Here is an 18,034-nt window from a genome sequence, read left to right on the forward strand (position 1 = left end):
CAAGCCCAACTGACATCTACGACCCCACCTCACAAGAGGGATTCACACCCGCAATCTGAGGTACAGTGGTCTCCTCGGCTCTAGACTCTCTTTAATAACAACCGCCACCCCTCCACCCCTACCCTGGGCCCTCGGCTGATGGAATGCACGGAAACCCGGTGGGCACATCTCGACCAGGGGCACGCCCCCTTCAGTACCCAACCAGGTCTCCGTAACGCCTATAATATCCGTGGCACCCCCCTGAATCAGATCATATATTAGGGGGGCCTTATTGGCCACGGACACATAATATAGATCAAATAAAGATGAGTACAATCTGCATGGATACAATGACAATGAGAATATAAATTTCCATAAAAATACTGTTAAGCAAGTAAAAAAAACCCAAAATAATACTCTTAATGAAACTTTTAATAGGCCACCATCTATGGCTATCAATCTATATCTAACTTGGTACATAGTAGTTAATCAGAATTGATTTAGGAAGTTCTTTAGGGCCTCTAGGTTAGAGCTTTCTGAGGGATGATGCCCCTTCCTACAGCTCTTGCCACCATGTGTAAAAACTAGGTTTCTGAAAAGAGATAAATTTAGAGAATATTAGTTTTCTTTCATGATCTTCATTCTTCCGGTTGGTGCTATTTTGAGGAGGATAGAAATAAGATAAATAGGGAGACTGACTGACTCCTGCAGTTCTAGCTTAGATGATTTCCCAGTGTGTATACAGAATTAGATTTAATTAGATTTTAAATGCTTTTCGTCCAAGAAAATCTTGGATAATATTAATGTTAAACTTTAAATGCCTATCAATGTCTTTCTTAAATTATTGAAGGAGAAATCTGCAGAGTTGAAGTAGTTAACCTAATTGTCTTCATACTTCTGATTATTCTTTCAACAGGGGGAAAACCAGACTTGGTAGGTGAGACTTGTATATGATAAAAACAGGTTGAATGACATGTAATTATTTCTAAATTTTCAAATGAATATGTATTAGGTATGTTTTTTCACCTCTTTACTGTTGACAAGTTAATCATTGACTAATTATATTGTATAACTTTTTTTTAAAAAAAGCATTAATTTTACCAAACTTCACCTGTCATTTTATTATTCTACAGAACTTATTAAAATAGTGAAAACAAATTTATGCTTAGAAAAGCAGAACCTCAAATACTGGTTGTTACTTACAAGTTCAAGGTCCAAACTGTTGGATGCAAACCCATTAAGTTTGCCCATGGCTTTATGTATAGTATTTGACATTTCTAAGGCAAGAAGAACTGTTAATATTTAAACATAAGAGTTGATCAAAAGAATAATTATAAATCATTGAAAGGATAAAACTATTCTTGACTTGCAGTTTAAGTCACTGATGTCGAGCCACGTCCGCTGCTCGTAAACAAAAGCCAAAAACATGGAAGTGAGGGAACCCAGGTGGGCGGTGAACAAACCTGAAGCCGCAGAGTGCAGCGAGGGGACACGGGGAAGGGCAATGTCAGCAACAATAACAAAGACAAGGATGGTAGTGGTGGTAGTGGTCAGAGCAGGTCAGATCAGGCCGGGCTGAAATCCAGGCGCTGTTGGATGACATCAGAGAGAGCGGGGAGCAATGAGCGAGTGACTCGTTTGATCCAGAGCGCTTAACAGCTGAGACAGCCGACGCCAAGCACCTGGTTGATTCTAGGGGCATGGTGTTGCCTTGAAAACAGGCACTGAGAGGCAGAAACTCTCAGCGCTGACTTTGAATTTGTACAGCTCAGCTTGACTTGTAGCTGACTTGTAGGGAGAATAAACCAGGGGTGAAATCCAGCAGGTTCTGACAGGTTCTGGAGAACCGGTAGTGGAACTTTTGAGTAGTTTGGAGAACCGGCAAATACCACCTTTGGCTGGCCCCAGAGTGGGGTGGGAATGGAGATTTTGCAATATCCTTCCCCTGCCATGCCCACCAAACTACGCCCACCAAGCCACGCCACGCCCATCTAGCCACGCCCACAGAACCGGTAGTAAAAAAAAATTGGATTTCACCACTGGAATAAACCCACATCTGACAAGCATTTTGACATTCTTGAGTTATTTGTGATAGCTCAGCACAAGTGTGGCCAACCAGCCGAGAACTGAAATATTTGGTCTGTCAACATTTGAATTAGATTATCTTCCTTTGTTTGTTAAAGGGGCAAAGAATTGGACTTTTGAGCAATCAAAATCAATTTTGGTGCAGTTTTGTTTATATGATTCTTTCTCACTTGATTTGGATACTTCAATGTTTTACAATTTTCCTCTCTCTTATATTGAAAAGGGGAAAAAAAAAACATAGGACAAATTATTACCAGAATTTGACATACACCAGCCAGGGCACAAATGTCCAGTACTAATCAAAGTTTGGTTCGTTTTGCAGGAGAAGGAAGACTAGAAGCTTTAGACATGGAATTTATTCATCTGCAAACACCCATAGAATAACAAGTTTTTTTTCTCATTTGCTAGTATATTTCCCCCACCTTTCATCCGGCTCTCCTGAATCCTGAAAATCTTTTTCTTTGTTCTCCAAATCTTGATTCAGTGCTGGCAATCCATGGTGCTCTTATGGATACAACTTTCAGCTTGTCATGTTTTGCACTGAACTATCAACCCATGTTGTAAATGTTGTACCTTGATGAACGTATCTTTTCTTTTATGTACACTGAGAGCATACGCACCAAGACAAATTCCTTGTGTGTCCAATCACACTTGGCCAATAAAAAATTCTATTCTATTCTATTCTAACAACAACAACACCCTTTTCCCATCTAGTCTTTGCTTTAAAAAAAAGGTACAGGTTACCTTTGTCCACTCATGTGCGCCACAGCTTATCACCCTGTCCCCGTGTGCTAATCTACTTACCCCATGCCTCCTTTTGACATGCATTGTGCTTGCACGCACCTTGCATTTGGTAAATGGTGCACACTGCACATGCGTGTGCAGCACGCATGCTCAGCCAGCAAACCAGTAGTAAACTGGTTCAGATTTCACCACTGGCCAAGGGGCACAGAATGCTGTTATCTTCCCATCAAAAGGTGTTCTTATTTAACTATTTGCATTTGCATGCTTCTGAACTGTTAGGTTTCTAGCAGCTGAGGCAAGAATAGGATATGGTACTTAGGTCTTGAACTGCCAACTTTCCAGTTGATTGTCAACTGTTTGGCCAGTTGTATTTACCCCCAAGTACTTTTTCTGCCAGTAGAAAGGACACTGCTGGTTCTAAATGTCCTTTTGCATCCTCTTCTTTCTTGCCACTGCCACCAAAATGTAAGACTTTCATATGCTACTGAGCTACTGTAACTCTGTGCTTATTCACAAAACTAATTTAGCTTTCATCCTTTCTGTTCCCCTTCTCCTATCTGACTTACTTAGGACAGGTAAACCTAAAATTTAGAGCCATCAGGTCTGGATGAAGAGCAATTCAGCTAACCTCTTATTTCCTCAACATTCTGCACTGTAGCTATTTTTTTTTCACTTTCCTGCATTGCACTGACTTCAATGTCTTGGTGACATTGTATGGGATGAGTTTGACCCTGTGGCTCCCGAGGACATGGACAGGTTGTTGGGTAGGTTGAATGCCACCACGTGTTTACTGGACCCGTGCCCCTCCTGGTTGGTGCTGGCCACTCAGGAGGTGACACAAGGCTGGCTCCAGGCAATTACGAGCGCTTCTTTGGTGGAGGGAGTTTCCCGGCCGCCTTGAAAGAGGCGGTGGTGAGACCCCTCCTCAAGAAGCCTTCCCTGGACCCGGCTGTTTTAGGTAATTATTGTCCGGTCTCCAACCTTCGCTTTGCGGCGAAGGTTGTAGAGAGTATGGTGGCATATCAGTTTCCCTTACACCTGGATGAAACTGTCTATCTAGACCCATTCCAGTCCGGTTTCCGGCCCGGTTACAGCACTGAGACGGCTTTGGTCGCGTTGGTGGATGATTTCTGGAGGGCCAGGGATAGGGGTTGTTCCTCTGCCCTGGTCCTATTAGACCTCTCAGCGGCTTTCGATACCATCGACTATGGTATCCTGCTGCGCCGGTTGGGGGATTGGGAGTGGAGGCACCGTTATTGGTGGTTCTCCTCCTATCTCTCCGATCGGTCGCAGACGGTGTTGACAGGGGCAGAGGTCGGCCCGAGGCGCCTCACTTGTGGGTGCCGCAGGGGTCGATCCTCTCGCCTTCTGTTCAACATCTATATGAAGCCGCTGGGTGAGATCATCAGTGGCTTCGTGTGAGGTACCAGCTGTACGCTGATGACACCCAGCTGTTTTTTCACACCGGGCCACCCCAACGAAGCTTTCAAGTGCTGTCCCGGTGTTTGGAAGCCGACGGGTCTGGATGGGGAGAAACAGGCTCAAGCTCAATCCTCCAAGACAGAGTGGCTGTGGATGCCGGCATCCCGGTACAGTCAGCTGAGTCCACGGCTGACTGTTGGGGGCAGTCATTGGCCCCGGCGGAGAGAGGGCGAACTTGGGCGCCCTCCTGGATGAACGGCTGTCTTTTGAAGATCATTTGACGGCCGCTCCAGGAGAGCTTTTACCAGGTTCGCCTGGTGCGCCAGTTGCGCCTTTCTAGACCGGGATGCCCTATGCACGGTCACCACGCCCTCGTGACGCTCGCCTGGATTACTGCAATGCTCTCACATGGGGCTCCCTTGAAGGGCATCCGGAGACTGCAGTTAGTTCAGAATGCGGCTGCGCGGGTTATAGAGGGAGCCCTCGTGGCTCCCGTGATGACACCTATCCTGCGCAGACTGCACTGGCTACCTGTGGCCTTCGGGTGCGCTTCAAGGTTTTGGTAACCACCTTTAAAGCGCTCCATGGCATGGGGCCGGGTTACTTACGGGACCGCCTACTGCTACCGAATACCTCTCACCGACCCGTGCGCTCTCACAGAGGGACTCCTCAGGGTGCCGTCTAGGCAGTGTCGTCTCTGGCGCCCAGGAAGGGCCTTCTCTGTGGGGGCTCCCACCCTCTGGAACGAACTCCCCCCAGGACTCCGTCAACTTCCGGACCTCCGAACCTTCCGTCGTGAGCTTAAAACACATTTATTCATCTGCGCAGGACTGGACTAGATTTTAAATTTATAGTGGTTTTAATTGGTTTTAATATTTATACTATTTTTTAATAATTTGGCTTTTAGAATAAGTTTTTTTAATGGTTATCTTAATTTGTACATATATGTTTTTTACTTGCCTGTGAACCGCCCTGAGTCCTCCGGGAGATAGGGCGGTATACAAATACGATTAATAATAAATAAATAAATAAATAAATAAATAAATGCTCCCTACTAGGTTGCTGAAGGCTGGAGATACCCACTACATTTGGATGGCCATAACAGTAGCAACCTTGGAAATGTAATAATGGAGGAAAGGAAACAGTAGTGACTTCTAACATATTTTCAAACACTCCGATAACAGAGAGAAGGTTATGTGAAATGCAGCATTCCAGACAATAACTAAAGCAATCATATATTTATCTCTTTTAACATTATAGTCTAGGGAGGCACCTCGAGCTGAGATCTTCTGGGATGAGTTAGGAGCACTGGTTGCCTCCTGTCTTCTCTCAGATTTGAAACTTGAGGTTTCTTACCCAAACCATTTCTGTGCAGCTTTAATTTCTCCAGATTATATGAATCAGAACTGATATTCAAAATATGAAGTCGTATATATCTACAGCATACAGACTTGTGTCCTTTTATGACCATTGTAGAACATATTTTTTTTGTGAAACGAGAAGGAAGTTATTTGACCTAATTTTATATTCAGCCATTTTTCCCAAGAGAAGATACGAGCCCAAAAGTGTGTTTAATTTCTACCAGCAAATGTTTTTAGTTAAAGAGATCAAATTAAAATACTTTTATGTTTCTCCTTATACGGGGCAGAACAGCATCCATTTTCTAAATAATGTCCTGAGAGAACTTTAGTGGAAAAAAGCAAGGGATTTCAGTAATGTTATGGATATTTATAAATGTAACATCTAAGGGATTCCATTATCTTTTACCTTTTTGTTTATGTGTTCATATTATAACTCTAGATTCCCTATATGGCCCTTAAAATGCTAAGAGATACAAGAGAAATAAATAGGTAGAACGTTTTATCTGGACAAAGAAGGGAGAATTATTAAAAAAAAAAAAACAACCAAGAAGATGTCTGTTACTTAAATGCTAGGGCATTTCTCTGCGTTTTATATTTGTTTTTATTTCTTTTTCCCTTGAGGAAAAATGCCTAGACCTTTGAAAGCAAGGCTTTTGAAGAAGCATTTGAAAACATTTTAATCCTGTCAGTACATTTGATTCCAAGTCACAATGATCCCAAATTTAAGCATAGCTAATTTTAACTTCAGAGGCGCTAAATTGGCAATGAGGAAGAGTCCATTGTTAGGGTGAATAAAGTCCCCTCATTTTTAAATCCCCAAACAGCCTTTTATCTTTTTGTTTATTCCTTCCTGCATACATTATATTGACTTTTATACTCTGTATAAAAGCAACAGTATAAATTGTTGCTTTGAAAGATATTGGACAAACACACATTCACAGTAGTCAAAAAAGTCAAGTTAGTAAGTGTGACTGTCTAATAGAAGTACTATCCCTTTAAAATATCAATCACACACACGTAAAATGGGAGCAAAGCTGTGATTACATGGACCTGTAGGCCATATTGAAGTTTTGTACAGTCTCCCTGTGAAGAGCTATACTCCACTATCTTTACTTTCTTCAAGTTACATGATTCGTTTTGACCTTATTCTTGTTTATCAAGAACAAGGATATCTGAGCCAACCACTACTTGTAGACTTCTGCTTGGAGATTTCTGTAGCCCACAAGGTCTCCATTCTAATAAATGACAGAAAAACTGGACAACAGCTAGAGAGGATGGTAACTTTCACTGAATGCATGATTGTCTCTCAATTTGGAAGCTAAGTAGGATTGAGCTTGGTAGACCATTAAAAAATAAATCTGTCGGCATGAGTGGGAAGTAGCCGTCTGTCTCTGTCCTTGAAGAAAATTATACTGAAAGATCTGGAAAGTCTGAAGGAATTGAGAGCAACTTGAAGGAACTTTTATTGCATATGAAAACAGATATACAGACATACAATTAGTTTGGTCCACATATTCATAGAAAATATACACGTGTGATTTTTTTTTCTTTTGAAATCAACAGATAGTTTTTATTATATCACAAATTATCTCACTCTTAGTCCAACTGACTTATGCAGAATTGATTTTATGGCGGGGAAATGAACCTTGATCTCCATTGACCTCTTAAAGGAAAGATGGAATAGAAAACTAGCACACAAATAAAGAAAAGTGATCTTCCATAGGATTTGATGAGGCATGTCAAGGAAAGACCATAATAAATAATTTAGTAATCAGTATGGGTTGAACTTCCAGAAGTTACTAATGTTTTCCATTTAAAATAGTTAAACCATTTGTTCTCTTCTGCACAGAAGAATTTAAGTTTGTTCATTTGACCAACTGATTAAAAATGCCAAAGGCAGACAATTAATTAATTATCAGTGGGCAACCCTTGAGTTCATTCAGCTGAAAAGGTTTTCTGGTAGTGAGCAGCTTCAGCATTAAAGGTTCTATCAGGTAGGCCACAGTCTCTTTTGAAGTCTTCAAAGACAAGCACATGCTTCTGAAGTTTAGTATCCCTGGTTAATTTTCACAGACCACAGTCACTGTGAACCTGAACTCTGTTCTTATTTTTTCTCTCCTTTTATGTTTTAAAAATATATTTCTTAGCATGCAGAACTCAAGGCAATAAGAGTCTTTTTCAAATGGTGAGATGTGTATGTGTGTGAAATTTTTATATGTACACTTCACACACACACACATTCTCTCTCTCACACACACATGCACAAACATGTGCCATTCAATATGGCCAGTTTTTGCTTCCTTATTTATGCAGACTCCTGATACCAGTCAATAACATCTACTCTTAAATTTCATGTCAGACACTGCTAGATTATTGTAAGGCTAGGCTAACATTTGCTTTCCTCCCCCATAGAGAGAATCAATAAATGGAGCAACATGACATTTTTAAATATAAAACCCTTGGAAAACAAAATTTGCTGACCCTTTCAAAATGCACATGTCAATAAATAGCATCTCTTCATTATCTGAGAATGGCAGATAATTATCACTTTTATAGAACTGTAATATTTTTCTTGTAGAGAATTTTCACATGTTGTTGTTGGGAAAATGGCAGTGAACTTCTGACCTGTTTGCTGCATTCTTGGAGCCAGATGGCCCAATTTCTGGATTACCTGGCCACAAGATGCTAAGGTTAATGCTAGGTTGTTCTACACCTTCATTCATGATTTGATGGTGTGTGAAATGACAGACTTACGTTCATAGCCACAACCTGACTGGGCAAATTTGATAATGAAGCCTTGAGTACAACCCAGAGGGATTTCAAAGCACATTTAGATCTGAGAGACATTTAACACTTCATTATGGGGAGGGGGATTGGCCCCAGTCTTGAAGGAGGCTGTGGTGTGTCCATTTCTGAAACCATTCCTGGTCTGTTTTAACTACTGGCTGGTCTTCAACCTCCTTTTTCTTGGGAATACAGTTGATACAGTTCTGGTGGATCACCAACAGTGGTGGGATTCATTTTTTTTTACTATTGGTTCTGTGGGCGTGGCTTTGTGGGTGTGGCATGGCATGGCTTGGTGGGCGTGGCTTGGTGGGTGCGGCAGGGGAAGGATACTATAAAATCTCCATTCCCACCCCACTCCAGGGGAAGTTACTGCAAAATCCTCATTTCCTCTCGATCAGCTGGATAGATGGGGCAGGGCCAGTCAGAGGTGGTATTTACTGGTTCTCTGAACCAGTCAAAATTTCCACTACCGGTTCTCCAGAATTGGTCAGAACCTGCTGAATACCACTTCTGATCACCAATCCAGCACCTCAGGAGAAGCAGACTATCTGTGCCATGTTCAGCTAAAGATCAGGTCCGGGTATCAGACTGAAATAGCATAGTATATTTTTTCAGGGGCAGTGCCCATGCTTTGGAACAATCTTTCCAGGAAGATCAGAATAAACTCCTTTCCAATGACTTGTAAAAGGATGTTAAAAACTGATCTCTTTTGCAGTGTAGTCCAGTTCAGGTTGTGTGCCATCTTTTATTCTTATTTTTGACCTTTGCCTTTGTTTTGTTCTTGTGAATGTCACTGAGTGATCAGTACTATTAAAATAGGTTGCTTTCTGAACTTTTGGACTAGGTTCAGAAATGAAATATATGGCCACTATAAACTCCTGCGCTTTTACTTCTTAAACTTAAATATTATTCTTTAAGATAATCATATGTGGCTGCTTTAGCACATGGTATGGATGCATGGCTGAACTGTGTTGATTTCCTTCAGATGTTGCCTATGTTACCCAGTGAAGTAATCAACGAGTGAAATTTGGCAGTAGCACAACCTTTGCATACGCAACTTCCATGAGACTAGAAGGTTACCACATGATCCAAAATTCCACACAGAACAGGATTTTGATCCCAGGAGAACTTCTGTATATAGATTCCTGAAAAGAGCAAATGAGCTTTACTGTACTATTAGTCATTAAATGCTACAAAATCCCCAAGCCATTCTTGTTACCTTGTGGCTTTCCCCCATGGTCCTCCTCAAACCTAGTTTCTGAATGCTGACATTGTATGATATGAGATATGATAAGTTACCACTCCAGTGGACTTGCTCCAATGATAGAGAATTAGGGAACTATCCAGGATCTCTGGGGGAAGAGAGAAGTTCAATTGCTTTCCCAACTAATTTGCTTTCTGTCCATTTTTTCCTCTCTGCAGCAAGAAAAATGTCCTGGGGAATGCCGCATCATGTGGTACATATGCCTGATCTCACATTCCGACCATGTTTAAAGTGCAGGAAAAACAAAAAACAAAACCTGGTTCTCTGAGTGTGTGTGTGAGGGGGGCATGATTCAGACATTTTGCTTGTTCAGATGTTGCAGGCTGCCAGGGGTTGGGTAAATACTCAGACTGTTCTTTTCTGTATATCTGGACTCAACAACTTGCTTAGATCTCTGAAGTATCATTGATGAAAGAGAAGCCAAACAGCTTGATACATTTACCTTACTGTTTCTTGTTTACACACATAATATTGCAAAGTACACAGTATACCGTATATTTAGAAGGCAATGCAGCTGGAAAGGTTTAAATGATTGAGCAGAATTGAGTTTTTCTAGTTCATACAACGTTTTCTTTTTCCTACATTAAATGTTAAATTTGGCGCACATTTTAGATGAAGAATTCTAATTACAAAATTACGCGCTCGAACAGATTTTGTTTATTCTGTTAAAAAAAAAGTTCTAAATTTCTTTTCTGATGGGTCAATTTTTCCTTCAGACTCCTGCATTCATATCATGCTTTCTTTTAAGTCATTGTATATCTAGCACTAGAAGCTAGGAAAAAATATATATGTAGAAATGAGATCTGTTAGTTTTATAATTTCCAGTTTTAATTTTAAAAAAAGTTTATTGAATGTTATAATTTATCAAATTATGAATTTAAATATTATTGAATCATAGAACAACAGTGTTGGAGGTCTTCTAGTTCAATATGTTGTACTCATGGTTCCAGGATTTAGGCTATTCCGCCGCTTAATAATTATCACAATCAGGACATTTCTACTTAGTTTGAATTTGGTATCCCCTCTGTAAGCTTCTACTCGGTTCTTCCTTATCCCCAGGAAAACCTTTCAATTATTTGAGGTCCACTATCCTGTCTCCCCTTAGCTTTCTCAATACTTTAACATACATTGAGTTGTCCAATCTCACGTTGTACAAATGTTACCAGCATTCTATTGAGCTATATGATCTCCGAGGTATCTTCAAAACTTTACACTCAGTAATTATATCTGCGACTCTAGACTTAATTACCCTCAGGGGAAGTGTATATGGAAATAAATCAAAATTAAATCTCTTTTGTTGCTTTAAACGGTCAGTTTTAAAGATTAATCTGGATCCAAGCCATATTAAAATGTACATGTTGAAAACCATGTGGCAGAAAGTGACTGGGTTAGTCACAAATACATAGGGTGAAGATGCACTATACTTTACATGTAATACAAATCAATTAAATACAGTTAATATGATTTACTTTGCCTGCTTTTACCAATTTGTTATTAAAACTGCAATTTGGCAGTCAGCTTTGGAGATTCTATGAAGGTACACCCAAGGATTTTGGATGAGGTGGTTGTACTATGAGTCCAAATTGGATATGGAAAGGAAACCGATCCTGCTGCTAATTCTACATATATTTAAGTTATTTTAGAAGGTGCGTTAGTCAGAGAACTGGCTTATATTTAAAGAGAAAATATGTCACAAATTGGACAAGGGGCTGTCTCTGTCTAGCGGAGCATTTCAGCAGCAAACATTTCATTTTGAACTCAGTAAGCTTTTAATGAGAGGATGATATGGACATCCCTAAAAATAGCAAGACTGGGAATATCTCATGGAAAATTAGGAATCCTTCTCTCATAACCGCAGCTGATGTGACAGGGCTCAAGCCAATAACAACTGATGGCAAACCCTTGGCCATTTTCTAGTTTTCTAGTTTTAGCTTCTTCTGCCACCTGTCAATGAGGTCCCCAAGGTAAATCATCAGAAAGCAATAGAAAGCCTAAAGGGAAATATGCAAGCCAGTCTGGATTTAATTTGAAGCAAGAGCCATACAACCCATGTTTAACTTTGTGTGTGTAAGAAAGAGGGACATAGAAAGACAGCAAAAAAAATGCATGCAAACATGTACAGATACATATAAATATGTGTATGAGAGGGTGGGAGGAAGGGAGAGAGGGAAGGAAGGAGAGATATCTGCAACAGAACACACCAAACACACAAACACATATATTTATGCATACATACACATATGCTTATATATACACACATACTTTCTTACGTGCACAAATGTGCATAACTATGACAGAAGATTGGTAATAACACACACACATACAATCTCAAGAGGTAGAAACTGAGAAGAGAGAAGAATTAAACATTACTATCTATGAATCACTGATGACTTTGGGCACAAAATTTGCAAATATAATTGTAATGTATCTTTAAATGTTTTGGCGGGAAACAAGCACGTTGCTGATTGGTTGAAGCCGCCGGTTAAACTGTATATAAGGAGAGGTTTTTCCCCAGCCCGGTTGCTGGGTTCACCATATATTAAAGAGCTGTTGTCACTACCCTGGTCTCCAGCCTCGTTACTGCCCAAACTTAACACTGGCGACGAAGGTGGGATATCGAGGTTAAGAGCACCAGGAACGAGCTGAACGCACGGAAGAACCGAACCCAGCAAACTCAGGGCAGAAGCAGATGGCCAGCTACACCGCCGCACCGCTTGACCCATCCAGGAGAAATGGGAACGTACATGACCCGTTTGAGAGTTTCCTCGAGGCAAACGAACTGCAAGGAGTTCCAGACAACCGCAAAGGGCGTATTTCCTGAGCCACTGCGGTCCCGAGGTCATCGACATCGCGAAGCCTGGCAGAGCCAACGCCGTACAATCGGTATCGTGGCAAACTCTGCAAAATCTATTGAAGAACCATTTCGCCAACACCGTCCAAATATGTACAGCGTTTTGAATTTGGAGCGCAGACAGCAAGAGGGCAAATCCATCAGCGATTACATGGCCGCCCTGAGGAAAGCCTCCAAGATTGTGGGTACCGAGACTTGGATGAGGAGCTGTTAGAGCAACTCATCCGTGGGGTCAGAGACATTCGTTATGGAGGCGGCTGCTATCAAAAGCAATCTAACGCTGGCAAACGCCTGGACGAAGCCAGAGCTCATGAGATGTCCACCCAAGCGGCGGAAACCCTACAAAGCCACCACGCCAACGGCGAGTGCAAATCAACCCCGTCCACAACGAAGAAATCCAGACCGAATCAGACGGCGAGGATGAGGAAGGAGTTTGCTCACCGAGAAGGGCAAAGAAGACCGGGATGAATGCGGAAGTTGCGGAGGGCAACACCAGCGTCAACAATGCAAGTTCAAGGACGCTACATGTCGGCGGTGCGAGAAGAAGGGCACCTGGCTCAAGTCTGTCGAGCACCCCAACCTTCCCCGAAAATTCAAACCAACCAATCAGAGCGCGGATCGGCTAGGCGACCCGTGATTGGTCAAAACAAAAAGGCGCAATTCAAATCGCGACCGTGATAGTAGGCCGTGCAGCAACCCGTAGAGAGAAGAAAATCTTCACAAACCAAAAATCGAAGGAGTGCCGTGCCGACTAGAAGTGGACACAGGGTCAGCGATCACAATCATGTCCTGGGACATTTTGAAAGCTTTGCGAAAATCGCCAAACGCAAACTGCAAACACAGCGGCTAAGAGTTCCACGACTACCAAGGGAATCGCATCCCTGTTCGAGGACCACCTCCGTCCAGCCGAGTACGGACCACACAAGAAGACCCTGCCCATCACGATAGTCGAAGGGACCCTGCCAAGTTTGTTGGGACTAGACTGGTTCCGTGCATTGGGCATGGGAGTGACTGGCATCTACAGAAGTGACTTTAACCTAAAGACACACTCATGAACGAATTCGAAGATGTTTTCAAGGACTGCCTGGGCAAGTACAAGGGGACCCCTATTTCCTTCAATTTAGACCCCAGGTAGCCCCCATACGGTTAAAGCAAGGAGGTCCCTTTGCCCTTAAACCCAAGATTGACAGGGAGATAGACAAGCTCATCAGTCAGGGGATACTAGTGCCAGTCGATCATGCAAAGTGGGAGACGCCAATCGTCACCCCAGTGAAATCAGATGGGTCAGTTAGAATCTGCGCTGACTACAAGGCAACGCTAAACAAAGCCTTGCAAAAAAGCGCTTACCCGGTCCCCGTGGTACAACACTTGCTGCACTCGCTGGGGCAAGGGCACGTTTTTGCCAAATTAGATTTGGCCCAAGCCTATCAACAACTGCCGGTAGACGCCAACACAGCCGAAGCCCAGACAATTGTGACTCACAGAGGTGCTTTCAAGTGTACCCGGTTACAGTTTGGGGTGAGTGTGGCACCTGGTCTATTTCAAAATTTAATGGAGCGACTTCTGCAAGGGCTCCCGGGGGTAGTCCCCTATTTTGATGATGTATTAGTATCAGCCGAAAATTTAGAAGAACTGGGGGAGCGTTTGAGAAAAGTTCTGGGCATTTTCCGGTCAGCCGGTCTAAAGGTTAAAGTGAACAAATGCCAAATAGGGTAGAATCCGTAGAGTTCTTGGGCTACAGAATAGACAAGGAGGGAATTCACCCCACTGAGAGCAAGGTCAAGGCAATAAGAAAGGCTCCAGCGCCCAAAAACAAAACAGAGCTACAGGCATTCCTGGGTCTAGTGAACTTTTACGCGGTCTTTTTAAAAAATAAGGCAACCATTGCCGAGCCGCTACATAAGTTACTGGGAAAGAATACTGCTTGGTCTTGGGGAAAGTCGGAAGCTAGGGCTTTCGAAGCAGTGAAAAACCTACTCTCGAGCGATAGCTTACTGATCCAGTATCATAGCACAATGCCATTGGTATTAGTTTGCGATGCTTCCCCTTACGGGGTGGGGGCTGTGCTCAGCCACAGGCTTCCAAATGGCACAGAAGCCCCAATAGCCTTCTACTCCAGAACGATGTCCTCGACAGAGAGGAACTATAGTCAGTTGGATAAGGAAGCTCTAGCTATAGTGTCAGGGGTAAAAAAGTTTCACGAATACGTCTTTGGTAGAGACTTTGAAATTGTTACAGACCATAGACCGCTGTTAGGGTTACTGGCTGGCGACCGCCCAACGCCTGTGGCACTTTCGCCCCGATTGACCCGATGGACTATCTTTTTAGCCGCCTACTCCTACAAACTCAGCATCGGCCAGGAAAAGAGTTGGGGCATGCGGACGCATTAAGCAGATGTCCACTACCAGGGGCGATCGAGGACCCCACTCCGGGGACGCCCATACTGTTAATTGACTCTCTGGACTCTGGCCCAGTCACGTCTAAGGAGGTGGCTCGGGCGTCATACCGGGACATTACTTTGAGAACGGTACTTGGTTGGGTACAAAGAGGGTGGCCCGCTGCGGCGAGCGTTTTAAGATTTGTAAAGCGTGGGAACTTTCGGCTCAAGGGGTGCCTGCTATGGGGGATCAGTGGTGATCCCAGAGAAATTGAGGAAAAGGGTGTTGGACCTCCTCCACGAGGTCACCCAGGGATCGTAGGATGAAGGGTCTAGCGAGAAGCTATGTGTGGTGGCCCTTAATGGACTCAGAAATTGCTGAAAGGGTAGGAAATGCCAGGCCTGCCAGGAGTCCAGACCACTACCCCAACGGCCCCGGTTCGAATGGGAAAGACCCCAAGGGCCCTGGTCTAGAATCCACATTGATTTTGCCGGCCCTTCCACGGCCAAACCTTCCTGGTAGTAGTCGATGCCTACTCCAAATGGCTGGAAATCATTCTCATGAGATCCATGACAGCCGAGGCCGTGATCTCAGTCCTCGGCACCTATTTGTAACCCATGGGTTGCCCGACACATTAGTATCCGATAACGCCCGCAATTCACGGCAACCCAGTTTGAGGAGTACTTGGCAGAAGAGGGCATCCGGCATGCCCTCTCGGCGCCTTTCCACCCTGCGACGAATGGCCTTGCAGAGCGTTTTCCGAGCGCAAAGAGGCATTGTCAGACTCAAGCCAGGCGACTGGCAAACAAAAATCGATGTTTTCCTGGCCGTCAACACAGAACCCCTGTGTCACAACCGGCAGAAGCCCAGCAGAATTATTAATGGGCGGCTCAGGTGCCCACTAGACCGTTTAAATCCAAACTATACACGGAGGGTTACAAGGGGACTCGAAAAACAAGAGGATGGAAATAGGCGACCGGTGTGGGCACACAACTATGGTGAAGGCCCGACCTGGGTAGCAGGAAAAATCCTAAACATAACAGGTCCAAAATCATACTTGGTGGAGTTAAAGACGGCCGAGTATGGAGGCGCCACATAGATCAAATAAGAAAACGCATAGCGAACAATCCGAATTAGAGGCGAAACAGGCCTGACTATACAATGTTTGAATCCACAGCTGACTCAAACCGGGAAAATCGAGGACTTATCTGAGTTCCGGAGGTCCAGCGACGCCAACAGGTTCCATTAGAAAACAGCAGGGCGACTCTGCAATAATCCAGGGCGGATGGCCTAGAGGAGGAGCTGAGAGGAGCAAACAGCCCCTCGGTCAGCTCGACCCACTCCCAGGGAATGAACTGCGCAGGTCCGAAAGAGTCAGGAGACGCCCAGTCTATTTGCGTGATTACGTTGAAAAATAATATGTGAATTTTCACATGTATATGGAAATAAATCAAAATTAAATCTCTTTTGTTGCTTTAAACGGTCAGTTTTAAGGATTAATCTGGATCCAAGCCATATTAAAATGTACATGTTGAAAACCATGTGGCAGAAAGTGACTGGGTTAGTCACAAATACATAGGGTGAAGATGCACTATACTTTACATGTAATACAAATCAATTAAATACAGTTAATATGATTTACTTTGCCTGCTTTTACCAATTTGTTATTAAAACTGCAATTTGGCAGTCAGCTTTGGAGATTCTATGGAGGTACACCCAAGGATTTTGGATGAGGTGGTTGTACTATGAGTCCAAATTGGATATGGAAAGGAAACCAATCCTGCTGCTAATCCTACATACATTTAAGTTATTTTGGAAGGTGCGTTAGTCAGAGAACTGGCTTATATTTACAGAGAAAATATGTCACAAATTGGACAAGGGGCTGTCTCTGTCTAGCAGAGCATTTCAGCAGCAAACATTTCATTTTGAACTCAGTAAGCTTTTAATGAGAGGATGATATGGACATCCCTAAAAACAGCAAGACTGGGAATATCTCATGGAAAATTAGGAATCCTTCTCTCATAACCGCAGCTGATGCGACAGGGCTCAAGCCAATAACAACTGATGGCAAACCCTTGGCCATTTTCTAGTTTTCTAGTTTTAGCTTCTTCTGCCACCTGTCAATGAGGTCCCCAAGGTAAATAATCAGAAAGCAATAGAAAGCCTAAAGGGAAATATGCAAGCCAGTCTGGATTTAATTTGAAGCAAGAGGCATACAACCCATGTTTAACTTTGTGTGTGTAAGAAAGAGGGACATAGAAAAACAGCAAAAAAAATGCATGCAAACATGTACAGATACATATAAATATGTATATGAGAGGGGGGGAGGAAGGGAGAGAGGGAAGGAAGGAGAGATATCTGCAACAGAACACACCAAACACACAAACACATATATGTATGCATACATACACATATGCTTATATATACACACATACTTTCCTACATGCACAAATGTGCATAACTATGACAGAAGATTGGTAATAACACACACACATACAATCTCAAGAGGTAGAAACTGAGAAGAGAGAAGAATTAAACATTACTATCTATGAATCACTGATGACTTTGGGCACAAAATTTGCAAATATAATCATGATTTAGTAAACAGGACTTACTCAAAAAAAACCCTGCCACCTTCTTGCATTGTGATGGGAAAAACCTTAATATGGAATAGAAGTTAACCCATGAAATAGAAGTTTGTATAAGTATAGTAAGCATGAAGGAAAAAATGGGTTATAGTGAAATAACTATAAGGAAATTATAAGAAAATAACAAAAAGGGAAAAAAATGTGCGCGTTTACTGTGACCAAAGATCTAGCGGAGGGAATGTGCCAGAGAAAAACATACTAAATGTCATTTTAGGATTTTTTATTTTTATAATTACCAGATCATCTGAGAGCCCAATAGCTGCCTATATAATTTTATTTATTTGATTTTTTATTTATTTATTTATTTATTTATTTATTTATTTATTGTTTATATTTATATACCGCCCTATCTCCCAAAGGACTCAGGGCGGTTTACAGGCATTTAAAAGCAAAAAATACAATAAATACAATTCTAAAAACAATTTAAAAAACTTATTCAAAAGCCTTAATTAAAAATATAAAAATTAAAACCCAAGATAAAACCCATAAACTAAAATCTAACTCAGTCCTGCGCA

This window comes from Ahaetulla prasina, chromosome 3 (genome assembly GCF_028640845.1).
Source record: "Ahaetulla prasina isolate Xishuangbanna chromosome 3, ASM2864084v1, whole genome shotgun sequence".
Lineage (NCBI taxonomy): Eukaryota > Metazoa > Chordata > Lepidosauria > Squamata > Colubridae > Ahaetulla > Ahaetulla prasina.